We start from the raw sequence: 18,342 nt of genomic DNA, 5'->3' as shown, positions 1-18,342 counted from the left end.
TTTGCAGCTGGGAAGCTTTCCTTTTTCGTATTGGAACACTAGATCCGGTCCCTGGGGCGGCTGTTTGTGGCTGGGTGCTAGTGTGTCTAGCCGCCCCTAGAACCAATCCTTGGGGGGGAAGGAGTATGTTCAGCAACCGACCCTCATCAGGGGAAATCAGGGGCCATACAACCGACCACCATTCATTGAATGTTTCTACAGTCTCAGGGTTGGAGCGGAAAGGAATATAAGAATTGGAAATTATATACGTGGTGAGCTGGGAGATATAAGAAGGGATTGAATTCGGTAGGACTCGTCGGTCAGGGCTTTAAAAAATTATATGCGGACATGCGACGGGTCCAGGGATACCTTGGCAACAGCCGAGCTGGCGCGCCATGAATTGAGGTTCATAATTAAAAGTGTAAAAGGTTTTCTGCCCCTTTTTATCAAGTTTTTTGCTACTAAAAAGAGACCTGGGTTTGAGGGCAACGTCCCAGGCAAAAGGATAGGTGGGATGAGGACAAGGCTCAGGAGTCGGAAGCGGATTTGGTGCTGGAAAGGGCCAAAAATGGTCGGGAGCATAACCCGCATACTTTTTATACATAGAAAATCGAGAGTTACTGCGGGTATCTGTTAAAATTGCGGTTATTATTGGATCGGAAGATTGGAGTTTATTGCGTCCTGAGCAGAGTCGGTTGAGGGCTAATCCCAAATGTTTTTCGGATGTTGGCATAGTGGGCGGATATCCTAAGTTAAACGCGTTAGGGAAGTAAAGACGAAACCAAAGTTCTAAAAACCAAAAAGGACCCGACGCGGCAGTGTCTAATTTCCTATTATCGTTATCTGTTAAACGAAGGCTAACCCTGGTGAGTCCTTCAAACAGATTGGCTAAAAACAGGGTGCCAAGGGAGAAGAACCGACCTGACGCGATATGAATGGCCAGGTCGAGATGAGAAGGAAGAACACATTTGGAAGGGGAAACAATGACGTACCTACAAAGCCAAAAAAGAATAAAGGCGGTATGCTCCCGGTCGGTCACAGGGGTCCCTGGAGCCCCTTGCTGGTCGGTTGCGAACTTTGTCCAACCCCATTCCTTCACACCTTGTAAAGACCATCCTGGATGGTCTTCTGATGGCTCCTGCCCATCTAGGGCTCCCATTACAGGGTCTTCACCCACGACTGGGAGATGCGCGATCATTGCCACGTCCATAAGCGTTGGACCAAAGGGGCCAGATGGTAGGAGAAAAGTCCCATTTTCCGCATTCCAGAAGGCAGACATGGCTAAGAGCACCTTCTCATGCAGGTTGATAGGCATGGTGGACAGTAGTATTGCTTGGTCGATTTTTTGTGATCGCCATTGGGTCTGGAAGTGTTCTGCTACCCGTCGATACCAAGCGCGGTAAGGATCTTTTGGGTCCGTGAGATGGGTTTTGATACTGTCTCGAATGCGAACTGCTTGGTAGTTAGGGTTGTTGATAGCCAAGGAATTTCGAGATTCCAAAACTTCCCTCATCCGATTTGAGTCTTCAGGAGTAGTGCAATATGGGCGGATCGTCGGAGTTAGTACTTTCGAGGCTGAAAATGGGCCCTCCGGGAGGGTTCCGTCGAAAGGAAGGGCAGGAATGTATTGATTCGCCATAGTTAGAGTGTTTTGGGATTGTGATTCACAAAGGCTTGTATGGCGGAGAAGGAAGTTAACCAGGAGTATTGCAGTAACTGGTGCAGTTGCTAAGGGAATTTTTCAAGAAGGTAGTGATTTATGAACTTCCAAACATTGATTGTTAAATGGTGTTTGAAAGTCCCTTGGCGGCGGGCAAGTTGTTACGTACGAAATTTAGAATTAGGTTAAAAGCCCAAGGTAAAAAGAAGAATGGGCCTGGTAATAGGGTTGATTGAACTGGCTGAAGGACACCGTGAGGAAATCAAGGAAAATAGATTTATTTCTAAGGAAAATACAGGACGGAAGGACCTCAGGTCGGTAGGTTCTCAAGACGGAAAGACCTCAGGTCGGAAGGTCTTCAGGTCGGAAGGTCCTCAAGACGGAAGGACCTCAGGTCGGTAGGTCCTCAAGACGGAAAGACCCCAGGTCGGAAGGTTTTCAAGTCGGTAGGTCCTCAAGACGGAAAGACCTCAGGTCGGAAGGTCTTCAGGTCGGGAGGTCCTCAAGACGGAAAGTCCTCAGGATGGAAGGACCTCAGGTCGGTAAGTCCTCAGGACGGAAAGACCTCAGGTCGGAAGGTCTTCAGGTCGGGAGGTCCTCAAGACGGAAAGTCCTCAGGACGGAAGGACCTCAGGTCGGTAAGTCCTCAGGACGGAAAGACCTCAGGTCGGAAGGTCTTCAGGTCGGGAGGTCCTCAAGACGGAAAGTCATCAGGATGGAAGTCCGCAGGTCGGGTAAACCGTAGATCGGATAGAAGACGAAGTCGGGCAGACGCGGAGGTCTGTCAAGAGGAAGGTCGGGCAAGGAAGAGGTACGGACAGACGCGGAGGTCTTTGATCGAAGACGGAGGGCGGCTGATGCGGAGGTCGGCCCAAGTGGGGTCGGGCGGAGAAGCAGGTCGGGCGAAGGACGAAGTCGGGCCAAAAGAGCGGAAGGTCTGTGGTCGGCTCAAAGAGTGAAATATAGGGATAATTTTGGTCTGCTGGGGACACGTGTCAGCATGAGAAGGGTTGGAAGACGGTTGGGAAGGAGACGTTGTAACCGTTCGGGTGACGGTTTTCAGTACGGTTTCCCAGAGAATATTTAAAGGTTAGAATCATCATTTGGCAAGGCATCTTCAATCAACTTCAACAAAGCAAAGTCAGATTTGGGGATCACCACTTTAAATTTCAGTCTTTTATTTTCCAGTTTATTTTCTGTACCATACAGTGTTTAGAGATTCCTAATCTCAGGCACTAATTAATCAAGTTTAAGGATATTTTCTATATCTTTGAATTTTACTTTATTTTTGTTGAAAAATTACATCAACAATAATAATAAACAAATTACCATTTATTAAATCAAAAATAATAAAACTTATTTAATTCAACATATCAGCTCATAATATTCACTTCCAATCTGTAATTAGAAATATTTCAGTCCACGTATCAAAAAACCACTTACTCAATTTGACATGAAGCGAGCGGTGCACTTGTCCAATTAATCGGTTTGCATGTTCATTAATAAGAGTAGCTAGGTAATGAAATATTTCCAAGACAGATGTCTCATTCTAATAAACTTTTGCAATAATCACAACATCACGTCCAATCTACACCTAAGTGCTCATCTTCCAAAGTTTTAAATTTTAGAAACAAAACAATTAGACTAGCTACCTCCCTAAAATTAATTATTTTTCCTTGCTCTTGTCATACTTAGCCCATGAGGATCTCCAATGATAATTTTTGGTAGATGGTTCTGGTTGTATTTGGTGGAAATTTTGAATTTTCCTCCTGATTCAGAATTGCCGCTTTCAGTAGATTATTTATTTGTTGTGTGAACGCAGTCAAACCCTTAGTTTCATTACTCGTATTCAAATTTTCTCCACTATTTTGTTCATATTTCGGTTTTTCATCATCGGAGTTATAACTCTTTTCCTCGATTATCTCGTTACGAAATTTCACATTAATCGACTCCATCACTTTTTTATGCTCAAACTGAACACCCGATAGGTTCGACTATGTGTGGAATACCCCAAAAAGATTGCTTCATCAACTTTCAAATCAAATTTTCCAAAGGAACTCCTATCATTCATAACAAAACATATGTATCCAAAGGTTCGGAAGTAGCTCACATTAGACTTGTATGCTATGGATGATGCGCGAGGCCTCAAGAAGATTTTATTTATAATGCAGCACACTGTACTAGCTGCTTTGGTCCATAGTTTCTTTGACACCTCATTTTCATGCATTATGCTTTTTGTCATCTCTTGGAGACATCGATTTTCCTCTCAACAATACTGTTCTGCAGTGGTGTCTTAGGCACAGAGAACTTAGGAACAATGACTTCTCATTACAGTATTTTTTGAACTCCTTGTTTTCGAACTCTCTTCCATGATCACTACGAATTCTCATCACCTTAGATTTTGTCTCAATACCCACTTGCTTACATAAAACTTTAAAGGCTTCATAGGTATCCTCTTTTTCTGTCAGAAACCTTACCCAACTGAACATCGAATAATCATCCAATATGAAAAGAACATACTTCTTCCCACAAATGCTTTTCGATTTCGTTGGACCCATAATGTCCATGTGCAGAGGCTCCAAACATCTACTTGTTGAACGTTTATCTAACAGCTTGTGCTACACTTTATGAGTTTCCCTTTGCAATAGTCTCCACACATAAAGTTTTGATCATTCGACAGTTTGACATGCCTCTAACTGCTTTCAAATTGCTGATTATAATCATATTTTTTATGTCAATATGTCCAAGTCTCATGTTCCAAAGAATAAGGTCCTACATTCGAGTAAGCAATGTAACCTTTGGAGATTTTTTCAAGACATTACAATTATTCTTCGATTGAGCTCCACTCACAACCTGTTGTCCCCTACTCAAAACTTTACATCCTTCATTTGTAAATTTGACTTCCATCCCATTGTCACATAGATGGCTAACGCTAATGAGATTTGTGTTGAAATCTTCAACATAATATACCTTTTTTAGCTTGGGCAGTCCATCGAACTTCAATCCCCATGACCTGTGATTTTTCCCTTAACACCATCTCCGAGCGTGATATGTCGACACTCTGCTTCACAATAATCCGAAGAAAGATCATTCTGATGTGTCATATGTCTCGAGCATCCACTATTGAAATACCACAATTAACTTTTTTCTCATATTTTGAGACGACAAGGCCACATGGCATGCTGCTTGTTTCTTTTTTCGGTCTCCAGTTCAATTTTGCCATAACCTCATTTTTTAGTGCTTTGGATGGCGAGCAAAATTTTCTCCCAAAATACATATCTTACACAATTCAATCACAGATCAATGCTCTATGTCCTGGTAATTTGAAATAGGCGCAGTTTGCCTGCTGATCAAATAATCTCTAACTCCACTCCTATTCCTAGACACCATCAACTTCCGATTTTTATTGTTTGAAGGCATATGTAAGGTCTGCTCTGTAAGCTTTCCACTGCTGACAAATGTGGTATGAGATGTTTCAGCTTTGGAATGAGTATATCCAATTCCAGTGTGATCCCCATATGGTTCCCCAAACTTAGCACTTCATTTATCTTTTCTTTTCCTTTGGTTAGTCGTTGATTCTCTTCCAACAACTTCTCATTTTTCTCCTCCAACAGCCTAATCCTTTTCTGCTGCTCATTTAACTTTTTAAACAATCTCTCATCATCTACTGCAAGTTCATCATTCATTTAAGAGTTTCTCATTAACTTCAAGCATTGTTTCATGCTTTCTTTCCAAATGACCAACACATGCCTTTATATTCTCATATTGAGTAATGAGTATTTTCTGTTTTGCAATCACCATTTCATAGCTTTCGATTAGCTCTTGAAAATTCATCTATGTTACTTCAGCATCACTAATCTCCTTATTTTGTAGTGTGAGTTTAATAACTTCATCATTCCTCATGGTTGTTGTAAACCCTTTTTGTTATGATATCTTCGTTAGAGTTCCCAATTATTGGTCATTCTATGCAGGTTTCTTGGCGGACTGTTTGACTCTCTTCTTTGGCATACATTTGGATCACTTTTTGGTAATATTTAGAAGAGGAGGCTCGGATACCAATTGTTTGTCCCAACCTTTTTCAAATTCAATGAACAATAAAATAGCACAAAATATTTCTAGATAAATTCAATTTTACACAAACAGTTCGTAGATAGATTAAACAATGTATGCACTCTGAAAGTAGTAAAATCGAAATAGAAATAATTATTAACCCAGTTCGGTCAATACTGACCTACATCTGGGGGGTTCCAAACCAGGCTTATCTCGACTCATCAAGGAATGAATCAGCATACAAAGTTAAAATCTCAAAGATTTTGTTCTCTCGAAATCCCTAGCCCTCTAACTCCAAGATTTCTAGCCTTATATTTCTCAACCTGTAACTCACACCTCAAAACTCTTCCTTTTTGATCAGCTTATCACACACTACATGAATACACTTATGAGAATCTTCAACAAACAACTCTACACTTCATTAATTTCATTCTCACTCCCATTATGGAATTTGTTACAACTGAATTTAGTATCAATCATGTGAGGACCAGTTGCTATGATAATTTTAATGTTTGGCTATCCAATTTGAGCTAAATAGATCACCTCCATTGTGGGCCTCCCTCAAGAGTAGAGTTCAATTTACATTGGAATCTTGCAGACCACCAGTCCACTAGTTGATCGAGCTCCTTGCAAACATCAACCAAAACCCAATATAAAAATACAATTCATTTTCAACACCACACTTATTCTTTCAATATCCCTTCTCAACCAAAGTTTAGAGGGAAATCTGCACATGGCTTTAAGCCCTTCTAGACCTCGACTTAATCCAGCAGACTTTAGGATGGTATTCCAGTTATCTTCGAAACCCGAGTCTTCATTTTCTGAAAAACTCAGCTCCGACGCACTTGTCTACTATATGCATAACAAAGGGACAATGAAGAGCTTCTCCATGGACCCCAAAATTACGATAGCTAAAATCAAGACATGTTGTTTTTGTATTTTTTTTCTCATTAGGTCCAACTTTGTGTATCAATCGAGCTGAATAAAGAATCACACTGCCAACCATATGTTGTTTTTGACAGTTTAAACTAGAGTTTGGAAGTACTGTGTTCCTGACAACTTGGTGATTCAAATTTTTTCTTAAAGAAATATATTACTACAAAAAAAAAAGCAAATTACTTACGGAAATTACTCATGGAAATAATTCCATGAGTAATACCGATGAATTACTTATGGAATTACTTGCAGAGTTATTTCGTGAGTAAGTGCAAATGGAAAACAAACGGAATAAAATTCCATCGTACTACATACAAAATTACTCATATAATTTAATATTGTGAGTTTTCCATGAGTAATTCTTAAATTAAAGAAAAATTTTAATTGTTTTTTCATTTTAGATGAAATTTAAATAAATGCAGATGCCCTAAGTATCCTATATCCAAATCCGTAACAAGATTCCTCACAAATCCTAATCAATTCTCGCACTTTTCTTCCGGTCGCCGCCATTGCTCACCTTCCGCTCCAGCCACGCTGCTGCCACACTTGACCACTGGTCTACGTGCTCCGTGCCAATAACGCTAGTCCTCCACAGCCACGCTCGACCACTAGTCATTGTCCAACCTTAATCTCCACCGAGCCCCGCCGTTCCTTCTCCCTATTGCTCTGTCGACTGCTGCCATTCCATTGGTGTCTTCATGATCCAGTGCTTTACTGTTGTATGCCTTCTTATAACACCGTTTGTCTTCCTTTAGGTCTCAGTTCAATTTTATTACTCTGTGCTGCATTGATTTTTTTTTTCAATATTTTTTGTGTTTATTGTACTTCTGTTGTCGTACAAAAATTGCCACCAACAGCTTAATCGGAAAAGCCTGTCGGAATAGATTTGTTTGAAGGGTTCCCCGGTCTCTTCAAGAAAGAATCCGGGCTATTTCGCGATGATCTAAAAATTAATGTAAAAAGAAAGTAGAACAAACAAGAACAAAGCTGGAAAAAGAAGAAGAAAGCTGTAAATTAATTTAAAGCAAAGCTGAAAAAATCTAGAAAAAATACAGTAAAAGTAAGGCAGAAAAAATAAATTAAGAAGAAAATATGATTTGATGTTGTATGGCGTGTTCTGATCTGCTTCTGAACTTTAATATTGTTTGTTATTTTTTGAATTATTTGGATAAAACTTTCTCCCTAATTATCCTCAACAACTCCAACCTCATTTTCAACAGCTTCCTTAACACTTTCTTATCCAATCCACCGGCTGATTTTTGCGGGCAGCTGCACAAGCTGGTCACTGGGCCGATCCAGTTGGGCCTCCGGCTGCTAGAAATAAGTTGGGCCGGTCCAATTGGGCACTGCTACCTTGGTCTTTGGGCTGCACAATGATCTGTGTAGCTTTGGGTTCCTTCTGATGGGCCGTGAACCTCCATCCAGGACTGTGCCTGTATTGGGTCGGCCCTATTAATTATTTGGGTGTCTACAAATGCCCCCCACAAAATTATCTGGAAAAAATTTAACTTGTAGGTTGGATAATTTTGTTAAAAGTTACTCGGCTTATCAATATGCTTTTCCTCATTCCGCAAGATCGCATTTAACAACCGGTTGACCATGCCTTCCTTTCAGCTCTCAAAGAGAAGGATAAAATCTTTTAAGATATTTTCCATTAATAAACGTCTTTAGCTCCCCTCCTTCAGGTTCCATCAACCTATACACGCCATTGGATAACTTGGCCGATACAATAAATGGTCCTTCCCATGTGGGAGACCATTTCCCCAACTTCGCATGTTTAGGGCTTTCCGAGATGGCGGTCTTTCAGATCATGTCACATTCCTGAAAAGTTTGAGACCTTATGCGCTATTGGAAGGTCGATTTGGCCTTCTTCTTTTGATGTCGAGTGTGTTCAAGTGCCTACAGTCTCTTTTCAGGCAGGGCATCAAACTCTTGAGGCAGGCCCTGCTCCTTCTTCTCGACATCAAGCAGGGCGCTGATCTGGGTCATCCGAGGGGCTATTTTGTCCCCTAGGTTGACCTCCTCCAGTGAATCTTGCACTGCGAAATGTGGAGCAGTTCATCGGATCAGAGAGTAAATTTCTTCTTCGCCTTGATCCAAAAGAAGCGGTTGGGAATGAGCCCCTGCCTGTCTTCCGGGAAAGTAAACGACATGATTTCCGTTTAGGCCACACGGAGTTTTTTTTGGTTAGTTAATTGTTGAACATCAAAGATTAGTTCTAACCTTCGTTCCCATTGCAAAAGTACTTCAGGGTCGGATTTTCCTTGGAATGGTGGCATTTGGAACTTGATCGAGTTGATAGCCTCATCTCCATCCTGTCGGTGATGGTTATTATGATGCCTAGGTCGTTCCCAATTTTCTTCAAACTCCTCATCATAGGGTTCGTCAATGTTCTGTGGTGGTGGGGGCCGGATGTTGCGTCTTTGCCTCAAATCCGGTTGAACGTCATTTCAACTCTAAGCTTTAGGTAACGGTCGGATATTCTCTTGTAACTTTTGTTAATTCTCTTCCAATTGATTCATCCAATTATTCATCAACTTCAATCCAGAATGGTGAAGAATTTTGAAATATTGTAGAATAGTACTGAGAAGACCTTGTACATCAACTTGTTGAGAATTGGATCATTCACCCCCTGCCATTAGAAAGAGAAGAAAACAAAAAGAAAAAGAAAATAACCTCACTAGAACTCTCGTGTATCACTCCTCATCGTATGTACCTCTCCGTCTCACAAAAATGACTCAAATCAAATCGATGGAATTTTTCCAAAGACGATAACCAAAAAAATCCAAAACAGTAGTGAAAACAAAAAAAATATAAGTTTAGAATGAATGTAGAAGACAAATAATCTAAATAGATTTTTTTTTATTTTTTGATAAAAGAAAAGATGATTCGAGAACTAGAAGTAAATAACAAATGTCTTGATATTTGATAATAATTTCTTCTTTTTTTGATTTTTTTTGCCTTTTTTTTTGTTTTTTTTTTTTGCTCTTTTTTTGTCTTTTTTTTTTTGCTTTTTTTTGTCAAATAAGCATCATGATATCAATCAAAAGATTGTATCAACAAGCTTTGATACCAGATGACACGGCCCGACCGTGTATAATTATAACCAATATAATTTTTTTACCCAAAAAGTTCAATAAAACAAATGGATTAAGAATATGTATAAAAGAAAAAAGAAGGAAGAAGAAAAGATAGTGCAGAGAATGTGAATTAGTATGGATGATAACCAACCATGAGAATAGGTCTCGGACCTGAAATCAATCTATAGGTAAAACACAAACAATAGGCTAAATCCCACTACAAAAGGATTGGATGCCACAAACCGATAGAATCACTCCAAAGACCCGATTTGATATTCTAAATGCGAAGAAATTACTCCTTAACACTAGAAAATTATAAAAGTGAAATTCAATTCAAGATGTAAAAAAAGTTCCCATTACATTGATAGGCAAGGACCTTATATAGAGGTCCTTGAGAAAAATAAAAGATAACAAATAATAAATGAAACAAACCAAAAGGTAAGTCTAACTATAAGGAAATAAATAATTATGAAAGTTTTAGATATATAATTATACTATATGGAAACTTATAATAAAAGGAAATATATATTAAGGTAACTTCTAGAAGCCTCTAAAAGTGATGATTCATTTGATAATCTTCCATGATTAGCGATTCTCTCCATAAGTGATGATTCCCTTGATATACTTCGATGATTAGTGATTCTCTCCATAAGTGATGATTCCCTTGATAATCTTTCATGATTAGCGATTCTCTCCATAAGTAATGATTCCCTTGATAATCTTCCATAATTAGCGATTCTCTTTATCTTTCAATTGAGATTCTTGCGGGTCCTATTGAAGGAGCGTCAGGTGAGGACAAAGTGGTCTCCAAGCATCATCCTTAAATTGATTCTCCATATAAAAATCATCCGATCAATGCAATGATGGATTTTTTAAACTGACGAGCTCCACTTCGAGTGATGGGTCTCACGGGCATTTGAATGCTTGAAGATTGGACGTCCTCGTCATTCCCTCATTCTTGAAAAGATTTTTTGTTCTCCCAAACAAGATATTCATCCGTTGCATAAAAAAGGCTTCAGTCAGAAACATTAAAAGTAGCATGAACTTGGTACTCACTTAGGAGTTCAAGTTTGTAGGCATTATGATTAATGCGTTCCAATACTCGAAAAGGCCCATCGCCACGGGGAGTAAGTTTTGAATTTCGCAATTCTGAAATCTTTCCTTCCTTAAGTGTAGCTAAACCCAATCTCCTATCTCGAATACAACTTTCTTGCGCCCACGGTTAGCTTGTTTTGCGTAATTGTCAGCTGCCTTTTTTTCCGAACTTGAGAATGAAGTTGTTTGACAAATTCAGCCCTTTTTCTGCCATCAAAACTAACGTGCTCATTACGTGGCAAAGTCATAAGATCAAGAGGAGTTAATGGGTTAAAACCGTAAACAACCTCAAATGGAGAACAATTTGTAGAGCTATGAATCGTACGGTTATATGCAAATTCAGCATGAGCTAAACATTCTTCCCAACTTTTCAAATTCTCGTTAATTAAGGCACGTAACAAGCTACCCACAATTTGATTAACAACTTCAGTTTGACCATCAGTTTGTGGGTGGTGTGATGTGGAAAACATTAATTTTGTACCTAATTTAGCCCGAAGTGTTTTCCAAAAATAACTTAAAAATCGCGAATTCCTATCAGAAACAGTGGATCTTGGAACACCATGCAATCTAAGAACCTCTTTGAAAAATAATGAAGCAACATGCGAAGCATCAGTGGTTTTTGTGCATGGAATAAAATGTGACATTTTTTAAAATCGATGAACCACAACAAATATTGAATCTTTACCAGACCTACTCCTAGGCAAACCTAATATGAAATCCATAGAAATATTAACCCAAGGGGATTTAGGAATAGGTAGCGGAGTATACAAACCGTGTGGATGAACAGTAGACTTCGACGAGAGGCACGTTGTACACCGACGAATTGCGGCTTCAACTTCGGCTTTCATTCGTGGCAAAAAAATAAATGTTCATGCAGCAAGTTAAGTGTCTTATTTCTACCAAAGTTTCCCATCAAATCCCCCGAATGACTTTCCCAAATCAACAATTCTCTCAAAGAGCATTTAGGCACACACAATTTATTTTCTCGCAGCAAATACCCCCCATGTACATGATACCTTTCAAATGCATGAGAATTATGCTTAGCAAATGTATCGGAGAAATCAGGGTCAGTTGCATATAATTCTTTCAAATACGAAAAACCTAATAGCTTAGACTCAAGTGTGGTAACAAGTGCATACCTGCGTGACAATGCACCGCAATAATATTTTCCTTACCCTTTTTGTATTTAACAATAAAGGGGAAAGTGTCAATGAAGGAGATCCATTGGATGTGTCTCGTACTCAACTTACTTTGGGATTTGATATGCTTGAGGGATTCATGATTAGTGTACACAACAAACTCACAAGGACGTAAGTAATGTTGCCATGTTAGTAGGGCCCGCACTAAGGAGTACAATTCCTTATCATAGGTTGAGTAATTCAACACAGCGTCAAGTAGCTTTTCACTGAAAAATGCAACGGGTCTCTTTTCTTGCGAGAGGACGGCGCCAATACTTACACCAGAGGCATCACAATCAAGTTCAAACGGTTTAGAGAAATCAGGTAAAACAAGTACGGGTGCACATATAAGTTTTGATTTCAATGTATCAAAACCATTTTGTTGTTCACTTCCCTACTCAAACTTATCCTCTTTTTTCGTAATTGCAGTTAAGGGTGCTGCAATAGTGCTGAAGTTCCGCACAAATCGATGGTAGAAATTTGCAAGACCATGGAAACTGCGGACATCACATACGCTAGTAGGTGTAGGCCACTCTTGGATGGTTGTAATTTTCGCAGGATCTACACATACTCCATCTTTTCCTACAATAAAACCCAAAAATTTGCACTTGTCGACACAAAAGTCGCATTTTTTTAAGTTAGCATATAACTTCTCAGCCCATAAAACATCTAAAACTGCTTGTAAATGTTCAACATGTGCTTCAATAGAAGTACTATAAACAAGTATGTCATCAAAGTATACTACGACAAACTTATTTATAAAATTCCTTAAAACATGATTCATCAATCGCATGAATGTACTTGGGGCATTAGTAAGTCCAAATGGCATAACTAACCACTCATATAGACCAAAAGAAGTTTTGAAGACAGTTTTCCATTCATCACCTTGATTCATCCAAATTTGGTGATAGCCACTTTTTAAATCAATTTTTGAAAAAATTACAGAACCACACAAATTATCAGGTATGTCATCTATCTAGGAATGAGATGACAATACTTAACTGTTATAGCGTTGACGGCTCGGCAATCCACACACATGCGCCAACCTCCATCTTTTTTTGACACCAATAGGACAGGTACAACACAAAGACTTAGGCTTTCACGAATCCAACCTTTGCTCAGTAGATCCTCCACTTGCCTTTGTATTTCTTTTACCTCATCCGGGTTGGCTTGATAGGCTGGCCGATTAGGAGTTGATGCTCTTGGGACAAACTCAATTTGGTGCTCAATTCCACGAATGGGTGGTAAACCATGGGGTACTTCATCAGGTAAAACATCATCATACGCCTGCAATAAGTTAGTAAAACTAGATGGAAGTTTGTTAGAGTCTTTCTTTTGGTTCCTTTTCTCTCTTGCTTCAGCAGCAATCTTCTTGTACAAGTATTTTTTATCTTTATTTACTTCTCGAGGACTTAACGGCTTTAGAACTATGGTCCGTCTGGCATGTGTGAAAGTATATCGATTACGGCGGCCATCATGTACAACTTCTTTGTCAAATTGCCATGGTCTCCCAAGCAAAATATGACATGCTTGCATTGGAACTACATCGCATTGTACCTCATCTTTGTAACCTTGTAGCTCAATTCCCACCAACACTTGTTTGATGACGTTGATTTCCCCACAATTATTGAGCCACTGTAGTTTATAAGGCCTCGGATGCAAATTCATCCTGAAATTAAGTCTTTTCACTGCGAGGTCACTAATGAAATTAGTACAACTACCACCGTCAATGATAAGGCTACATACCTTAGTCGCAATCTTACACCTTCCATGGAATAAATTTTCGCATTGTTCGGTATCTTCAACCTCATTTGGAAGGGTGCTAAGAGCTCGGAGAGTGACTAACGTCAAATTGGACTCCGGTATAGATTCTATAGCTTCTTGGTCATAGGAATTTGCCTCATTGACATCTTCAGTTTCTGATTTGGATTCGTACTCACCGGAGGTCGTAAGAACCATAGTACGCTTGTTTGGACATTGATTCGCAAAATGTCCTCGGCCTTGACATTTGAAACATAACACATCTCGGCTACGGGTAGTGTTCTTTAGGGCGTATGTTGGCGGCTTAGGGTGCGTCGAATCAACTCTCGCTACCTATTTTTCTTTGTTGATATATTGTGGAAGCTGTGCTTTAGGCAACCCTACAATTGGAGAAAGTTTAAATGGATTACCTTGCATCCGCTTTGATTTAAGTTGCTTCTCCACCTTTATGGCCAAGTGTACCATCTCCTCGAGGTCCACGTATTGGTACATCTCTCCCGCATCAGCAATATCCCTTTGAAGCCCATTTGAGAATCTAGACATCGTTTGCTCCTGATCTTTATGGATATCAGCTTGTAGAAGAAGTGTTTCAAGCTCCTTATAGTACACCTCCCCTGACCGCGACCCTTGTTGTATACTCTACAATCTCCGCAATACTTCAGTATGGTAATGAGGGGGAACAAACCTCTTTCGCATGAGTGTACGAAGTTCTGTCCAAGTACGCATTAGAGCCTCCTTATTTCTGCGGCGGTTGATGCTCAATTGGTCCCACCATGCAAGTGCATAATCTGAAAACTCCATTACAGCCACACAGAGTTTTTGTTGGTCAGTTAATTGTTGAACATCAAAGATTAGTTCTAACATTCGTTCCCATTGAAAAAGTACTTCAGGGTCAGATTTTCCTTGGAACGGTGGCACTTGGAACTTGATCGAGTTGATAGCCTCATCTCCATCCCTGTCGGTGATGGTTATTATGATGCCTAGGTCGTTCCCAATTTTCTTCAAACTCCTCATCATATGGTTCGTCAATGTTGTGTGGTGGTAGGGGCCAGATATTGCATCTTTGCCTCAAATGCGGTTGAACATCATTTCGCCTCTGAGCTTCAGGTAACGGTCCGATATTCTCTTGTAACTTTTGTTGATTCTCTTCTAGTTGATTCATCCAATTATTCATCAACTCGAATCCAGAATGGTGAAGAATTTTGAAATATTGTAGAATGGTACTGAGAAGACCTTGTAAATCAATTTGTGAGAATTGGATCCTTCACCCCCTGCCATTAGAAAAAGAAGAAAACAAAAAGAAAAAGAAAATAACCTCACTAGAACTCTCGTGTATCACTCCACATCGTATGTATCTCTCCGTCTCGCAAAAATGACTCAAATCAAATCGATGAAATTCTCCCAAAGACGATAGCCAAAAAAATCCAAAACAGTAGTGAAAAAATATTTATATATATATGTTTAGCATGAAGGTAGAAGACAAATAATCTAAATAGATTTTTTTTTTGATAAAAGAAAAGATGATTCAAGAACTAGAAGTAAATAACAAATATCTTGATATTTGATAATAACTTCTTCTTTTTTTGCCTTTTTTTTTTTCGTTTTTTTTGCTCTTTTTTTGCTTTTTTTTTTTTGCTTTTTTTTTTTTTGTCAAATAAGAACCGTGATATCAATCAAAAGATTGTATCAACTACCTCTGATACCAGATGACACGGCCCGACCGTGTATAATTATAACCAATATAATTTTCTTACCCACAAAGTTCAATAGAACAAATGGATTAAGAATATGTATAAAAGAAAAGAGAAGGAAGAAGAAAAGATAGTGCAGAGAATGTGAATTAGTATGGATGATAACCAACCATGAGAATAGGTCTCAGACCTGAAATCAATCTATAAGTAAAACACAAACAATAGGCTAAATCCCATTACAAAGGATTGGAAGCCACAAACCGATAGAATCACTCCAAATACCCAATTTCATATTCTAAATGCGAGGAAATTACTCTTTAACACTAGAAAATTATAAAAGTGAAATTCAATTCAAGATGTAAAAAAAGTTCCCATTACATTGATAGTCAAGGACCTTATATAGAGGTCCTTGAGAAAAATAAAAGATAACAAATAATAAATGAAACAAACCAAAAGGTAAGTCTAACTATAAGGAAATAAATAATTACTAAAGTTTTAAATATAGAATTATACTATATGGAAACTTATAATAAAAAGAAATATATATTAAGGTAACTTCTAGAAGCCTCCAAAAGTGATGATTCATTTGATAATCTTCCATGATTAGCGATTCTCTCAATAAGTGATGATTCCCTTGATATACTTCGATGATTAGTGATTCTCTCCATAAGTGATGATTCCCTTGATAATTTTTCATGATTAGCGCTTTTCTCCATAAGTATTGATTCCCTTGATAATCTTCCATAATTAGCGATTCTCTGTATCTTTCAATTGGGATTCTTGCCGGTCCCATTCAAGGAGCGTTAGGTGAGGACGAAGTGGTCTCCAAGCATCATCCTTAAATTGATTCTCCATAAAAAATCGTCCGATCAATGCAGTGACGGATTTTTGAAACGGACGAGCTCGGCTTCGAGTGATGGGTCCCACGGGCATTTGAATGCTTGAAGATTGGACGTCCTCGTCATTCCCTCCTTCTTGAAAAGCTTTCTTGTTCTCCCGAACAAGATTTTTGCCTTTTCTTTGTTTTTTTTATTTTGCTTTTTTTTTTTACTTTATTTTGCTTTTTTTTTTTTCAAATAAGAACCGTGATATCAATCAAGAGATTGTATCAACTAGCTCTGATACCAGATGATACGGCCCGACCGTGTATAATTATAACCAATATAATTTTCTTACCCACAAAGTTCAATAGAACAAATAGATTAAGAATATGTATGAAAGAAAAAAGAAGGAAGAAGAAAAGATAGTGCAGAGAATGTGAATTAGTATGCATGATAACCAACCATGAGAATAAGTCTCGAACCTGAAATCAATCCATAGGTAAAACACAAACAATAGGCTAAATCTCACTGCAACGGATTGGAAGTCACGAACCGATAGAATCACTCCAAAGACCCAATTTGAAATTCTAAATGCGAGGAAATCACTCCCTAACGCTAGAAAATTATAAAAGTGATACTCAATTCAAGATGTAAAACAAAGTTCCCATTAAAATGATAGGCAATGACCTTATATAGAGGGCCTTAAGGAAAATAAAGACAACAAATAATAAAGGAAACAAACCAAAAGGTAAGTCTAACTATAAGGAAATAAATAATTAGGAAAGTTTTAGATATGAAATTATACTATATGGAAACTTATAATAAAAAGGAAATATATATTAAGGTAACTTCTAGAAGCCTCCATAAGTGATGATTCCTTTCATAATCATCCATGATTAGCGATTCTTTCCATAAGTGATGATTCCCTTGATATACTTCCATGATTAGTGATTCTCTCCATAAATGATGATTTCTTTGATAATCTTCCATGATTAGTGATTCTCTCCATAAGTGATGATTTCCTTGATAATCTTCCATAATTAGCAATTCTCTTGATTTTTCAATTCGGATTCTTGCAGGTCCCATTGAAAGAGCGTCAGGTGAGGGCTAAGTGGTCTCCAAACATCATCCTTAAATTGATTCTCCATAAAAAATTGTCCGATCAATGTAGTTACGGATTTTGAAACTGACGAGCTCAGCTTCGAGTGATGGGTCCCACGGGCATTTGAATGCTTGAAGATTGGACGTCCTCGTCAGTTGTTGGGCTGTATGTTGGCCTTGGTTTTGAGACAAAATCTAATCACCTTGACCTTGAAGTCGCCTTCGAAATGTAAAGCTCATTCCAGGTCTTGATCGGTGGCAATTACGTCCAAAGTGGCTTCCGATAGCTCATCGCAATCGAGTGCTCCGATCATCGGCTCATCCCCTGGGGTCTCGGTTGTTCCAAGTACTACGTGGCCCTGAAAATTAACAATACAATCATTGTTAGTTAAAACACGTTTTGGCCTCCATTCTTTCCGGGACCGAAGCTGGTGGCGCAAGTCTATCCTTTTTAACTTCGACATTCGAGCAGCAACTCTTTCCTAATTCTCGACATGCTGCCCCCCAGTCTTACCCTGTGAATTAACAAGATAATAATCGTTAGTTAAAACACGCTTCGGCCTCCACTCTTTCCGGGCCCGAAGCTGATGGCGCAAGTCCTCCCTATTTAATTTTGACCTTCCAGCAACAACTCTTTCCTGATTCTTGGCATGCTGCCCCCTCAGTCTGACTTTTGTGGTCGTAAGCCTACTGCCCCCCAGTCTGATTCTCCTCGGAAAGGCGAGCGGCCAAACGTTGTTGCTGCATTATCCTCTTTTGGGTCCTAATAGGAGGTTGCACCACTTGCTCCTTCTGGTTCCTGGTCCAGCTTCCATTGTCGGGAGCCTTCATGGGAAGGCAGGTCTGATATGGTGTAATCACCACCTGATCCACGGAGGTCACTCGCCATACCTCGCCACCCTATTTGAAACTTACTTCGGCAACCGTATTAGTGAGAGAAATTTTATTACACACCGAACTCCTTCTCGGAGGTTTGATCGACCTTCCGAG

The sequence above is a fragment of the Andrographis paniculata genome, unplaced genomic scaffold (assembly GCF_009805555.1).
Source record: "Andrographis paniculata isolate CXL003 unplaced genomic scaffold, ASM980555v1 Contig34END, whole genome shotgun sequence".
NCBI classification, from domain to species: domain Eukaryota; kingdom Viridiplantae; phylum Streptophyta; class Magnoliopsida; order Lamiales; family Acanthaceae; genus Andrographis; species Andrographis paniculata.
This window is presented reverse-complemented; position numbering follows the sequence as displayed.